Below are 14,589 nucleotides of genomic sequence, written 5' to 3' on the forward strand. Positions count from 1 at the left end.
AACTTTTTGGCGGTAGCTCCGCCCACCCAAGGCCCCTGGTGGCCCGCTCCTCTTCAGTTCCGAATGAGCCGCTAATCAGCGCGGCAACAAGCGTTGTCAAATAAGCAGAACACTGAGGGGATGGATGGGCAGGTTTGTGTGAATTCCAGATGACCACTCGAAGAAACACAGTTACAGGTGAGCAACCTGTTCTCTTCTTCGTGGTCTCTGCGAATCACACAAATGGGTTTAGACTAGCGAGCTATAGTCAGTGGAGGAGGAGTGTCAATAACCAATAAACATATCAAAAAGTAATGTAAACCAAACAACTGTGTTATTTATTAACAGTGCAACAGGTCTATTGCATAGCAGAGAGTAAACACTGCCCTCCCAAAGGCTGCATCATGCTGCCCTTGCATCCACTGTAGTGTCTAATGAATGTCAAAGGCTGGGACCAAACAGCTGCCTTACACACATCCTCAAGGGGAATCCCCGTCAAGAAGCTGAGGATGCACTACTGCCCTAGTTGCATGGGCTCTACCGGACCTGGTAGAGGCTTTCTAGCCAGTTCGTAGCAGAGGTGATGGTACTGACCACCCACTTGAGACCTCTGCGGTGACAACCGGCATAGCTGACGCTCAGAGTCTGTGGTCGGATTAGGAGCCAGAGTCGGCAAAACAATGTCCTGGTTGATGTGAAAAGCAGACACTACCTTTGGCAGAAAGTAATGTCTGTACGGAGCACCACCTTGTCCTTATGGAAACGGAGGAAAGGCTGGTCCATCCTCAGAGCACACAGTTCACCAGCTCCGACGGCGGACGTGATAGCTACCAGGAAGGCCGTCTTCCAAGTGAGGATTCCAGGTCCGTGGTAGCTAAGGGCTCAAAGGGCTTGGACACCAAATGTGCCAGGACGGTATCTAGACTCCACTGTGGCGTAGGGTCTAGAATCGGTGGATGCAAATTGTTGAATCCCTTGAGGAAACTCCTTATGAGAGGATCACCAACAGGGAAGGCTTGTCCGAAACAGGTAGTGAGATGAGATAGCCACAGGTAGCACTTGATAGAGCTCAAAGAAAGGCCGTGTCTGCCAAGGTCATGAGAAAACTAGGACCACAGGGATGGAGACACGGGATGGTGGAATGTCCTTGCTTGTAGAAAGTTAGGAACCTATCATTTGTAGGCATAGGACCTCCGTGTGGACGGTCTCTAGCTGCCCTGATGATATCCTGTACACCGGATGGAAGTGTCCCAGGATGGAATCCTCCATGCTACCAATGGGAGAGATTGCATCCGGGATGGTGAACTTGTCGCCGTGGAGCGAGAGCAGGTCGGGCCGGTGCTCTGGCGGAGATGGTCCTGCGCTCGTTGTAGGAGCAGAGCAAACCAAGGCTGTCTGGGCCACCACGGAGTTATTAGGATTGCATCCGTGTGGTCGGCCAACATCTTGGAGAGACCCGAGTGATAGGGGAAACGGAGGAAAGGCATATAGGACTTTGATCCATTTGATCTGGAAGGCGTCCCCTTCCGATCTTGGGTCTCGTACTGTGAGCAAAATCTTCAGTGTGGGCGTTCAGCCGGAGGCAAAGAGGTCGAGGAGGGGGGTTCCCAACGATTGAAGATTAGGGAGACCACCTCTGGATGTAGTCTCCACTCTGTCAAGTGGAGGGTGACCTGCTGAGTTGGTCTGCCAGGTCGTTCTGGTCGCCGCAGGTGGATGCTTTTGTAGCAAATTTTTTGTGTATGCACCATTCCCAAATGCGGGTGTGGCTAACACAGAGTCCTCGACTTTGTACCTCCTTGTTTGTTGAGGTATTACATAAACGGTGGTGTTGTCGGTGAGAAGAAGCACCACCTTGTCCGCGAGGACCGACTGAAAGGCTCTGAGTGCTTTCCCACGGCAAGCATTTCCAAGACGTTGATGTGGAGAGTAGCTTCCGCCGGTGACCAGTGTCCTTTTGTAAGGTCCAGCGTGTGGGCGCCCCATCTGTAGGGAGGCGTCCGTAGTCAGAGAGATGTCCAGCTGAGGGGTAGGAAGGCACCCCCACACAGATTTGTCGGATTGGAGCCACCATCGAAAGACCTCTGACAGTCTCTCGGGATGGTGAGAAGCTTGGTAGGCGGGTGTCGGACGGAGTCGAACATGGATAGGAACCAAGATTGAATGGGCCCAGACGCAGTCTGCCCAGGCGTAGACGGGTGGAGCTAAATGTCCCATGGCGATTGCACTGCACGGGCTGAAGACGTCTTCGGCGCAGGCAGGGATCAGGGATGCACAGAGGGCCCGGAACCTTGTCTTTGGAAGGTATGCCCTCATCTGCAGGGCCAGCGTTGCTCCTATAAAGTCTATTCGCTTGGTAGGAGTCAAGTTGGACTTGTCGAAGTTGACCTGTAGTCCCAGTGCTTGGAGCAGGGATAGGGAAAATTCCAGCTGGTTGAGAAGCGTGCCCTTTGAGGATGCTGGCAAAGAGCCAGTCATCCAGGTAGGGAAGACTGTGATTCCCTTTTGACGCAGTTATCCACCACGGGTGCCATGCACTTGGGAAGACTCGTGAGCTGTGGAAAGCCAAAGGAAGGACTTGTACTGGTATGCCTGGTGTCCGACAGCAAAGCGAGGAACCTGCTGTGTCCTCCAGGATCGCTATGTGAAAGTAGGCATCTTTCAAGTCTAGCGTCACGAACCAGTAGCCTTCCTGTAGGAGTGGTAAGATAGAAGCAAGGGTTACCATCCTGATTTTTTTGTAGACAATAAAGTCATTGAGGGCTCGAAGATCCATTATGGGGTCTAAGGCCAGAGTCTTTCTTCGTTACAGTGAAAATACTGTGAAAAAAAGCACCACTTGAACTCAGAGGGAGAGACGGCTCAATGCGCCTTTGTCTGGAAGAGTGCGCACTTCATCGAAAGGGTGTCCGAGGGGATGGTTGAAACGAAGGCTCCAGTTGGTGGGAGCTCAGAGAACTCTAGGGCATAGCCCTGCGACGATGTTAAGTTCCCAAGAGTCCAAGTGATGGCGGCTCAGTTGTTGAAGAAAGGCAGCCTATTGGAGGTGACGAGGTGCGCGGGAAACACATCAGAACCTCTTCTTGCCCCGACCATCCTTCTTCCATACCCTTGCTGGTATCTGGGTTGGGAAGATTGCGCCTGTCTGATGAGGAGGAGCGACCTGGAGGACCGCCCTGAGGGTTATTGTCCTGGTGATAAGGACGGTCCTGGGGTGAAACGGTACTGGCCTCCTGGGTGCCAGGGCGCTGACCAGGAACCTCTGACGAGAGGATTAGATGGTACGGAGGACATACCGGCTCCTACGCGGTCTTCATCCGTACCTGAAGCTGAGCTTCTCGTCCGTGTCTCTATTGAAGAGGCCCGAGTTGTCGAAGGGCATGTCTTCAATAGCCGCCTTAGCCTGAGGAGTGAGGTCTAGGACCGGAGCCATGCATAGCAGCAGAGAGCTATGGAGCCAGAGAGGATCTTAGACGCACAGTCCGTGGAGTGTCTGGCAGAGATGATTTGCTGTCAGCCATCAGGTGGATCTCGTTCCCGAGAGCCGCCATCATAACGTCTCCGTCATCGGGCAAGTCACAATGGTGGGGTCCATCTTCTCCACCAGGAACTGGACGTAGGCCCCCATGCAAGCGCATATTTCGCGATCTTGAGGTCAAGGCGCCGAGGCGTAAAATTTCTTAGCCAGGCCGTCTAACTTTTTACTGTCCTTGTCAATGGGCGAGGACGAGGTTTTGAGGGCGAAGGTAGACTGGCCCCTTCCACGATGCTGAATTCAGCTTGGGATGGTTTGACAGCCAGACGGCGCGATGGAGTGACCCGGTACAGGTTCTGAATCCTGCGCGAAGTTGACGGGATGGTGGCTGGGGCGTCCCAAGAATGCTTGGCGATCTTCTCTAGGATGGGAGGTAAGCCAGGGCTGTGGAGCCGGGGCGGAGCCGTGGATCCTCCTTCCCACCGGTCGAGAGCATCATCTCAGGATGGGCGACCTCCAGCTTGAGGGCGTCAGCCATCTGTATGATTCTGTCTGCAAAGGCCCGAACGTCATCCGTGGGTGAAGGGACAGAAGGGCCAGGAGGCACAAACGGGGCGTCCGTCGCGAGACGGGGAACACGGAACGAGGAAGCCCGACCGGACCTCGAGGTGGATGGGCTCCGCCGTCTGATGAGAGGGTCGGATGTCCCGAGGGTCGTCCCGGTGGGGGGTGTCACCATCCGGAAGACAGGTGATCGGAGTGAGCACGGAGGTCCCGACCAGGCGGGACGGGTCAACGGGATGAGGTACTGTCCCGTATGCTGGTCGTGGACGAGATCCGGAACGCCTGGAAGAGGTCCCGACATGGTCTGTAGGAGCACCATGGTGTGCAGCTAGAGCCTCATCGGCTCGGTACCTAGCAGTGGCCCGGTCCCGTAGGCAGAGCGGGGCCGTCTCCTTGGCGAGGGCGAGGGAGATCTTGACCTCGGCCTCTGAGGGGAGAATGGAGTGTAGGAGTCCTGAAGCTCTCCCGCTGATCAGAGTCCACATGCACAATCTGTAGGCTGTCTGCCAGTACAGAGAGGTGACTGGTGAGAAGGACTCTGGGCTCGACGGCACCGTCCGGGAGGCCGGTAAGACGGAGTCTTCACCGGCTAAAAACAGGCGATGTCGACGGTACTGGCCTTGACTCAGGCGGAGGCACTGAGACCGTGCTTGGGGGCCCCTTACGGCGGCTCTTAGCGGGCGGCGAGGACGAGCGAGCCCGCTTTTGTCCCAGTCGGACGGTTTTCCCCTCTTTCTTAGCTTTGGGGCATCCGTTCCCCAAGAAGCTCCAGAGCCACAGCTGGCTGAGAACCCTCTCGTAGAGGCGGCCTTGAGTGTCCGATCCCGGTTCTTGAGGCTTGGGCGGACATGGCCTTGCAGTGGCCACAACTGCCCTGGATGTGTGCCTCACCTAAGCAGAGGACACACTTGTCGTGGCCATCGGCCCTGGGGATTTTACCCGCACTTGGTACATTGCTTGAAAGAGGCCAGGGTAAGAGAAGTCCGTTACCAGCCCGAAGTCAAGCCGTAAACAGAAAGTCGTCCGTCCAAGGGAAAGCCGAAAGAATGGTGAGAAGAGCAAGCAAATGCTAGCGAAGTTCTCGAGCTGCTTAGCGCGGCGGAATGAAGGAACTGAAGAGGAGTGGCCACCAGGGGCCCTATATATGGGTGGGCGGAGCTACCCGCCAAAAAGTTGCAGAAAGATACATTATTCTGCCTAGAGATTCTAGAAGTTTCGAGGATTGTTGCGCAGGCGCAGAATAAACCCATTTGTGTGATTCGCAGAGACCACAGAAAGAAATAGTGTTGCTGAGGCTGACCTGTGAGAATGGTTACTTTCTGAATCTACTGTAAAAGAAAAACAATAATTCCTGTGCTACTTCTAAAAGTTTACAAGGACATGTCTCAGAGTTTCCAGAAGAGCTACTATATTAGTCTATATTGTAGCATAGTAAAAAGATTCTCGTGATACCTCAAAGCTAACATATTAATGGCAATAGTCCCAGTGGTAGCATAGTGGTTTGAGCATTGAACTATGACCAGGTTTGAATCTCCACTCAGCCATGGAAACCCACGTGTTTTTCTAGGTTTTCATAATTCAGAAAAGACCTGAAGGCACACACACAACAACAACAACAACAAAAAACAACTGTCCCTTTTCTTCAGAATTGGGTAAAGTGGTCTATGCAAACCTGTATCCAACCTAATTGCATCAAACATAGTGATCAAAGTCGACATTGGGACAAATATAGGTGCCAAAACCAGAAGTGAAAGGGATTAAAAGCAGAAACTCAAAATGCTGCTCCAGCTTCTGTGGGTAATTCAATAGTGCAGCATTAAAGAGACCATCTCACTTAGTCAGCTAGAATTAAAGCTAGGGAACAGAAAGATTCAAAGAAGAATATATCTGTAATGTAACTCCTTCTTTAAGGTCTTTAAAAACTAAATTGGATAGCCATCTTTCGCAACTGCTTGAAGTTGTGTTTTTCCTGCACAGCAGTTCACTAGATGGCCCTTGGGGTTCCTTCAATTATAGATTTGTATCCAGAATCATAAAGGATAAAAATATTATTTTGAAAACAGTGAGCAGGTAACCGCTGAGGAAGTGAAATTTTCACAAATATAACCCTCATCATGGAGGCAACCTTGTTTGCAGATGCAAGCCAGCAGTCATGGTAGGATCACTATAGCCAGAAAGGAACAGTTTTCAAGAAGCATTATTGCTGTGATCTGGCATAGCTGCCAAAACAGAGCAAGCACAGTTCCAAAACTAGGTCACCATGAAATCATGGGTCTTGTAAGTGGGTCAGAAATTACAGATAAACTTCAGCAGATTACACCTTACTGGGGGAGGTTCGGAATATTCTACTAACACAATTGGGTTTGACCACTACTTCCATTACCGTAGTTTTCCGGATTAGAAGAAGAGGCGTATAAGACGACCCCCAACTTTTCCAGTTAAAATATAGATTTAAGATAACTTGCCGTATAAGAACCACCCCCCTCTTCCAATGCACACCCAATAAAAATTTAAAATAAAACACACTAACATAATTACCCCAACTTCTTCTCTAATCTTGGATTGCTTATGCCATTGCTATATCTCCTGCTCTCTCTCTCATTCTATCTATCTAATATCTATCTATCTATCTATCTATCTATCTATCTATCATATATTCCAATCATCAGCTATTATGCTCTCCTCTCTCTCTCTCTATATATCTATCTCCACCTATTCTCTATTTCTTTTCTCTCAATCTAGCTACTACTATCTATCTACTATTATCTATCTATCGATTATCTCTCTCATCTTCTAAATCTATCACATAGATCTATTTCTCTCCCTCTCCTGTCTACTCCCTCTCATCCCTCTCTCCTCCTCCCTCCCTCTCTCTATCCCTCCCTCCCTCCCCTCTAGTTCTCTCTCACTATAATAATCTATCTATCTACTCTTATCTAATCAACTATCTATCATATCTATCTATCTACTATCTATTTCCCTCTCTATGTTCTCTCTCTCATCATCTATCTACTATTTATCTCTAATATCTATCATCTAGCGAATCTATCTATTTCTCGTCCTATCTCTACTCCCACTCTCTCTCTATCTATATTTTCGATCTATCTTATTACTACATATCTCTCTCTCTCTCTCACACCCGCCTCTCTCTCTCTATTTTTTTCTCTCTCTCTATTATATTCATCATCTATCTAATCAACTATCATTTCTCTACTCCCCTCTCTCTCCCCCTCTCTCGCTATTTCTCTCTCTCGCATCTAATCTAAACACGGTATCTATTATCTATTATCTACCGGTACTATCTATCTATCTATCTATCTATCATCTATCTATCTATCTATACTATCTATCTATTTCTCTATTCCCTCCCCCTCTCTCTCTATCTATTTCTCTCTCTCACTATCTACTATCTATCTACTATCTATTCTATCTATCTAATCTATCTATCTATCTATTTCTCTCTCTATCTCCCTCCTCTCTTCTGTCTATCTCCCTCCACTCTCTATTCTCTCCGCTTATTTTCTCTCATCTATCTACTATACTATGCTCTAATCGATCTACCTATCTCTCTCTCTCTCTATATATAAATAATCATCATCACTACTTATCATCTCTCTTCATCTATCTAACTATCTATCTATCATCGATCTCCTCGCTCTCCTCTCTCCCTCCATCCATCTCATCCCTCTCTCTCGCTCTCGCTTCCTTCTATCTTTTTATCTATATTTCTCTCTCTCTCTATAGATAATATATATATCATCACTATATATATCTATCTATCTATCTACTTATCTCTATCTCTATCTAATTCTCTCTCTCTAGCTCCTCCCTCCATCCTACTATTTTCTCTCGCTAGATCTATCTTATCATCTCCCTTCCTCGTTTGTCTATCTCCATCCCACTTCTATTTCTCTCGACTCTCACTCCTCTCTCTCATCTATCTCTCAATCGATCTATATACTTATCTCATCTATATATCTATCTATCGATCTACAAATCTATATCTATTTCTCTATCTAGATCTCTCTCATCTATCTATCTAGCTATCTATCTATCTATCTACACATCGCCCTCTCTCCCCTCTCTCTATTTCTCTGTCTCTCCTCTATTTCTCTCTCTCTCGTCTACTCTCTCATCTATCTATCTATCTATCTATGCTATCTATATCTATCTTCTATTATATATCTATCTCATATCCTATCTATCTATCAGCTATCTATCTATCTATCTATCTACTATCTCCTCCCCCCTCTCTCTATCTAGCTCCCCCCTCTCTCTCTATTTCTCTCTCCTCTCTCTCCTCTCCTCATGTTTATTTATTTACCCCAGGCCTTTGCTGAGGCCTGCAAAGCATGCCTTGCATGCAGGCAGTGGCCCTGGCCTACTAGTCTAAGGCAAGTTGAGGGGCCTGATGCCCACAAACGCTGGCTTCAAAAGGCCTCCAGAGGCCTGAGAAGCCGGCAGTTAGCGGTGCTGGCTTTTCAAGCCTCCGAGGGCTTTGGAACAGCAGCAGGGAGGTCCCCTTCGCGCCGGCTTCCAAAGTACTCCGGAGGGCATCCTCCGAGGGCTTTGGAAGCCAGCAGCCAAGGGAAGCCCCTTCGCCGGCTTCCAAATCCTCCGGAGGGCGTCCCCGGAGGGCTTTGGAACCAGCAGCCAGGGAGGCACCCCCGCGCCGGCTTCCAAAAGTCCTCCGAGGGCATCCTCCGAGGGCTTTGGAACCAGCAGCCAGGGAAGCCCCCCTCGCGCGGCTTCCAAAGTTCCTCCGAGGGCTTTGGAAGCCACAGCCAGGGAGGCACCCCCGGCCAGCTTCCAAAGTCCTCCGGAGGGCTTTGGAAGCTGCAGGACAACCAGGTAAGTGCTCTTACCGGCGTACAAGACGCCCCCCCAACTCGACCCCGTTTTAGAGGGTCAAAAGTAGTCTTGTACGCCGGAATTTACGTATGTTGCAGTAAAAGTCATGTGTAAAGGAGTCTCCAGTACAACAGACTATTGAATATTTGCCATCCATATATTTTATATACATCTGTTCATCACTTTTGTACTGGCATAGCAATCATACTCTGCTCACAGCAATACTATTTCCTGAACCTGTTCACCCGAGCAAGGAAAGGAATACCAACTGTGAAACTGAGTACAGTCTTCAGTTGAGATCAAAATGCTTCATCTTTAATAGAAAAGGAGCGTTTTTTTCTATGGGAGATGGTTAAAAAGAAAGGAACAGCAATCATCTTGTTACAGTGCAGGAATGATGAAGTGGGTTTTCAGGAAAATGTTTATTTGAAAATTTCAAGGATATTTTTTCCTCTTTTAAAATTTTTTTGACATATGTTAGTAAGCAAAATGTTAAACAAGAGTATTTAAGTAAATTCTGTGATTAGTGGATTACTCTGATTAGGACTAACAAGTGTATTACATATATATACAATTGTTGTGGTTCCTCCACATTCAAGAATGCCCAGAAGGAACTAACGGTATGTAAAATATACTGCTAAATAAAATGTGCATGCTGAGATAGCGAGGTTGTGGTTTGGAGTGCTGGACTACAACTCTGGACATCAGGTTTTGATTACCTGCTCAAGCATAAAAAACACTGGGTGACCTTAGGCAAGTCATCCTCTATCAGTTCAGAGGATGGCAATGGAAAACCCCGTGGAAAACCTGCCAAGAAAACTCTATGATAAAATTGTCAGGGATGGATGGGAGTTGTAGCTCTTCACTTCTGCTGCTGAACGCACCACCTGGTTGTGCACCGCGCTACCAGTTTGGCCAGTGGTGATAGCTTTAGAAGAGTTAAGAGAATAGGCTAGAACCCCGACAAATTCTCCTAGCCTTCTCACTCGGCTTCCACAGAAGTCTTCACACCTCTCAGGATCCAGCTGGTTTCTTGTAGTTCAACCCAAGACACCAGACAACTCAGTAGTCTTAAATAAAAGATCTACTTTATTCTACTATATACAGCCCAAACATCCAATACAACAATACTCATCCTTACAACCCACACTACCCACACAATACATTGGATGTAGTAGTCATTATAGTCAATCATGCAGGACCACCACACACGGTTGTCTGTTTCCACCCAGTAGGCGGTACATCATTCGCATGGTTCTCTGGTTCATCCTACAATTAATGATTTCACATCTCACAGCCTTGACCACTAAACAATGTCAGGTGTGTCAATTATCCACTTTACATTTCTTGTCCTTGGCATTCAGGACTTGTTAATTGTAATACCACTTACACCTGTGTTTCTCAATTGGCTTCTGCTGAGTCCACCCTGACTCTCACATACATGTTTTATTTCATTTACGTATAATAAACCCATGTTTGCTTTTTTCTTAATTACGGTATGTAAAATATACTGCTAAATAAAATGTGCAGGCTGAGATAGCGAGGTTTGTGGTTTGAGTGCGGGACTACAACTCTGGACAACAGGTTTTGATTACCTGCTCAAGCATAAAAACACTGGGTGACCTATAGCAAGTCATCCTCTATCAGTTTCAGAGGATGGCAATGGAAAACCCCTCTGGAGAAACTGCCAAGAAAACGCGATGATAAAATCACCTTAAGAGTTGCCCAAAGTCAAATATTACTTGGAGGCACACAACAGCAGCAGCAGCAGCAGCGTTAAAGCATCATTCTCACAACAAAAGCTTTAAAATAGGGATGGAAAGCATTTTCAAAAATATTCAAAAATGTAAATATATGTTTCTTGAGCGTCAGGAATCTCTGAGGAGAAGTGTCCTGGACTAAATTTGCACAGTTTGGGATTTATTCTCCAAAAAATTCACCAATAAGGGTGGAGTGGGGCAGAAAACAGCATTTTCTGTTGCGTTTATATTTCTACACAGGCAGTGGTACTTATTTTATTATTTTACATTATTATTATGACTATTATTACTTGCTGAGAAAATATTTTTATTATTTTTTCACAGAATAAAGTCCCAACACCAGCATCGTTTGGAACATTTACCGCGGAAAGGAGAGATTGGGGCTACAGTGTGTGGTTGCCGCAGCCCTTATCCAGTGCAGACTGAGGCGGCTACAGGGGCGGTCTGTACAGCCCCAAAGACTATAGTCTTCAGATACTTTTTTTTTTTCAGGAGAAAGAAAATTAGAAAATTCTTAGCAAAGAATTATATCCATGCTCTAGTGTCAGTAGTTCTTATGGCTTCAAATCATTTATAACTTTATCTTAATAACTCACACCATTTTAGTTAACTCCTGTAAATATTCTTAATGTATGCCTCCTCTTAAAAAAAAAAGACTGAAAATAGAAAACAGGGAAAGCTATAAGAACCACAATGAAAATGGCCCGCTCTCCACAAACCACTGCTAAGTGATCAACCAACCACAAACCTCTGTTCTAGCTGTTGTCTTATAGCTCAGCTGAGGATTCAAATGTATATGTATATAAATCCAAGTACTGATGTCAGATTGTTTGAAATATTTATACCTGGAATTTCCACATGTGCTCATGGCAGTGCACAACATATAAAATACCCATCCTGCTATAATAATATCATAAAAACTAAAAAAATCCAACAGCATAATTTCCCTTTACATTCCAGACAATGACACAATTCCTTCTCCTATGATTCAAAGCCTTTTTATAAGTGTCAGAAATATAGGACAGAGGGAAGTGCACACATTCACTTTTGGGGAAAGATTAATCCACAGAACTGAGTTTGGTTTTGGTAGTGTGGATACCAGTATCTCACTGACTGACAAGCCTTGCTAAAATAAATGGATCACAGGCTCTTAAGAGCTTGAAATGTCAATATTAGCACCTTGAATTGGACCTAGAAATTCACCAATAGCCTGAGAAATTGCCATAAAACTGACCGTAGGTATTCTCACTTATCTACACTTGCAAATAGCTAGGCTAAATATGCTGTACTAGTTATATCAGGGGTAGGCAACCTGCAGCCCGCGGGTTTGTAAATGTTGCCATTTTGGACTTTTGGGGTAATCAAACGTAAGGCTGGTTGTCATGAGTTTATTAGTAATTACCATCTTTAAAGCCAACAGCACTCCCCTGGCCCCCACCAAAAAAAACCCCTTAATCAGTTTTAGGTGTGATGGTTTAGTGTTAAAGAATTAGTGCAACAAGATACCTTTTACGTGTGGTTCTGCATGTGTACATAAAGTTCTGATCCACCCTATCATGGAATTTCTTCAGTCTATTAACCATAGTGGTGATTATCTACATCTACATGGCAGGAGGAAGAGAAGGGGGACAATTAGGTAGATAAATGGCTGTGAAAAACACTACTACCCTACTATTAAATGGAAAGGCAGAGAGAAGTATAGTTAGGCAACCTATTCCAGCCTTCTTTGCTCCTTTCCTCTGTTGTGGGTCTACGAGAAAAATGAAGTGGAACAAAACCCACACAGGCAGGAGTAATCTGGATGGTTTAATAATACCACACCATGGGGTCACAACAGGCTTATCCGCATTCCCTTCCTAGAAGGGAAAACAGGAAAAAGGCACAGGCAAGATGCTGGAGGGTCTGTTCATGTCAGTAAGCTTACAGAATAATCCAAGTGAGTGAAGCCTATTGTAGGTTCAGGGTGAAAAGATCTTGTATAAAAAAAATTCTGAACAGAGTATTGAAGTTACTGACTCTAGCTGACCTATAATTCAGGCAACGTATTGTGTTGAAACATTTGAAAGTTCTATTTCTGAAGAAGAACACTCAGGTGCTAAAAACACCCATCTTCATGATACTCATCCCTTAGCCATCTAAGATATGCGGATGATACCATACTACTAGTGGAAAACATCATGGACTTGGAACAATTAGTAAGGAAGAAAGTGCAAAGGAAAGTTTGTCACTGGACATAAAGAAAACAAAAATAATGACAATGGTGGATCTACATACATTAAAACTATGCAATGAAAAGATCAAAATAGTTAAAAAAAATTCCCATACCTTGGATCAAACATTGATCAGAAAGGAGACTACTGTCAAGAAATAGGAAGACAACTAGGAATGGAAAGGGCAGCAATGAAAGAACTAGGTAAGATCCTAAAGAGTAAAGACATACAACAGTGCACTAAAAGTTCTCAGCACATGCCTTAGCACATGTTCATTCCATTATATTCTTCATCACCATGTACAGATGTGAGAGTTGGACAGTGAAGAAAGCGGATGAAAAGAATATCAATTCATTTGAGATATGGTTCTGGAGAAGAGTGTTGAGAATACCATGGACAGACAAAAAGACAAACAAATGGGTCCGAGAACAGATCAAGCCTGAACTCTTCCTGGAAGCCAAGATGATTAAACTGAGGCTGTTGTGCTTTGGCCACATCATGAAGAAGAATGGCTCATTAGAAAAAGCAATAATGCAGAAGGCAGCAGAAAGAGATGATGAACCCACGCCAGATGGCTAGACTCAATTAGGCAGAACACAGGCCTGAATCTACAAGGCCTAAGCAGAGCAGTTGAGGATGGGGGGGGGGGGCTTGGAGATACCTCATCCACAAGGTCATCATGAGTCCATGTTGACTTGAGGGCAGCTAACAACAGTGACAACAAAGCTGTCATTCCTGTTTTAATGCCAAAAATTGTGTAACAAAATTAAGTCTGGTTCATCTATTCTGTATTACTACACACACACACACACTACATCATGAGGGAAAAGCACAAAAAGCAGGTTTTCAGATACAAGTAACAATTATATACATGACTATTTCACTTTGAATAAAGTCCTCAGAAGCTGTACATATATGCTATATCTGTAGCAGCAAGCAGCTAAAGAAGCACAAAGGAATATTTAAGCAGAGGGAGAATTTAAAAATGAAATAATGTGTTTAAGTTCTCAGCACATGTCTTAGCTTCAAAGAACATCAGAACCCACACCTGAAATATAGTGGGTCCTGGCTAGCTGCTGGGGTTTGGTTCCAGGACCATCCACAGATATCAAAATCCCATATAGAGGCGGCGCGGTTGTGACGTCGTCAAGGCGGCCCCCATGTAGATGGGGCGCTGCCATTTTGTACGGACTCAGTCCGTACTAGGGTTAGGGGGTGCGGAAGCACCGCACCTTCCTAACCCTAATACGGACTGACTACGTACTTTCATGGCAGTCTGTAACCTGCCAGAGTTTAGAGGTTGGGGGAACCGAGTGGTGCTAAAAGCTGCAGAGAAGAGTTTGGATCTCTACAGATTTGTAGGGGTTGGGGGGAGAGGTGGCCATGAATCTATCACTAGATGCTGATGATAAATTCTTAAGCAAAAACTCTTGTGACAAAAAGATTGGTTTGCATATGAGGACTAAAGAAACAAATGACCAGACTGCCCAGTCTGCCAATTGCATAAAATGGGCTTACATTTGCTGTATATTTGAGGCAGGTGTGTCCCACATACCTAGATATGTATTGGTAACAGTTAAAAAGAAAAAGTCATCTAATTTTATTAGTATCACTTATCAGGGGTGATGAGTGCCTTTCCACTCAGCAACAATGCAAACATCTTGAAGACCTGGCAGTGAACATTGTCTTATTCTCACATGGAAAGAGAAAGGTTGCCAGCTTGGTACATGAAGCAGATCACCTACCACAA

At 45.7% G+C, this 14,589-nt stretch overlaps 1 protein-coding gene across 5 annotated transcripts in view; it reads right to left on the reverse strand.

Moving 5' to 3' along the window:
- The window catches only part of FOXP4 (forkhead box P4), a 204,072-nt gene that overhangs the window by 78,217 nt on the left and 111,266 nt on the right, over window positions 1–14,589 (reverse strand). The window lies entirely within an intron of this gene.

Source organism: Sceloporus undulatus, chromosome 4, assembly GCF_019175285.1.
Source record: "Sceloporus undulatus isolate JIND9_A2432 ecotype Alabama chromosome 4, SceUnd_v1.1, whole genome shotgun sequence".
Taxonomy (NCBI): Eukaryota; Metazoa; Chordata; class Lepidosauria; order Squamata; family Phrynosomatidae; genus Sceloporus; species Sceloporus undulatus.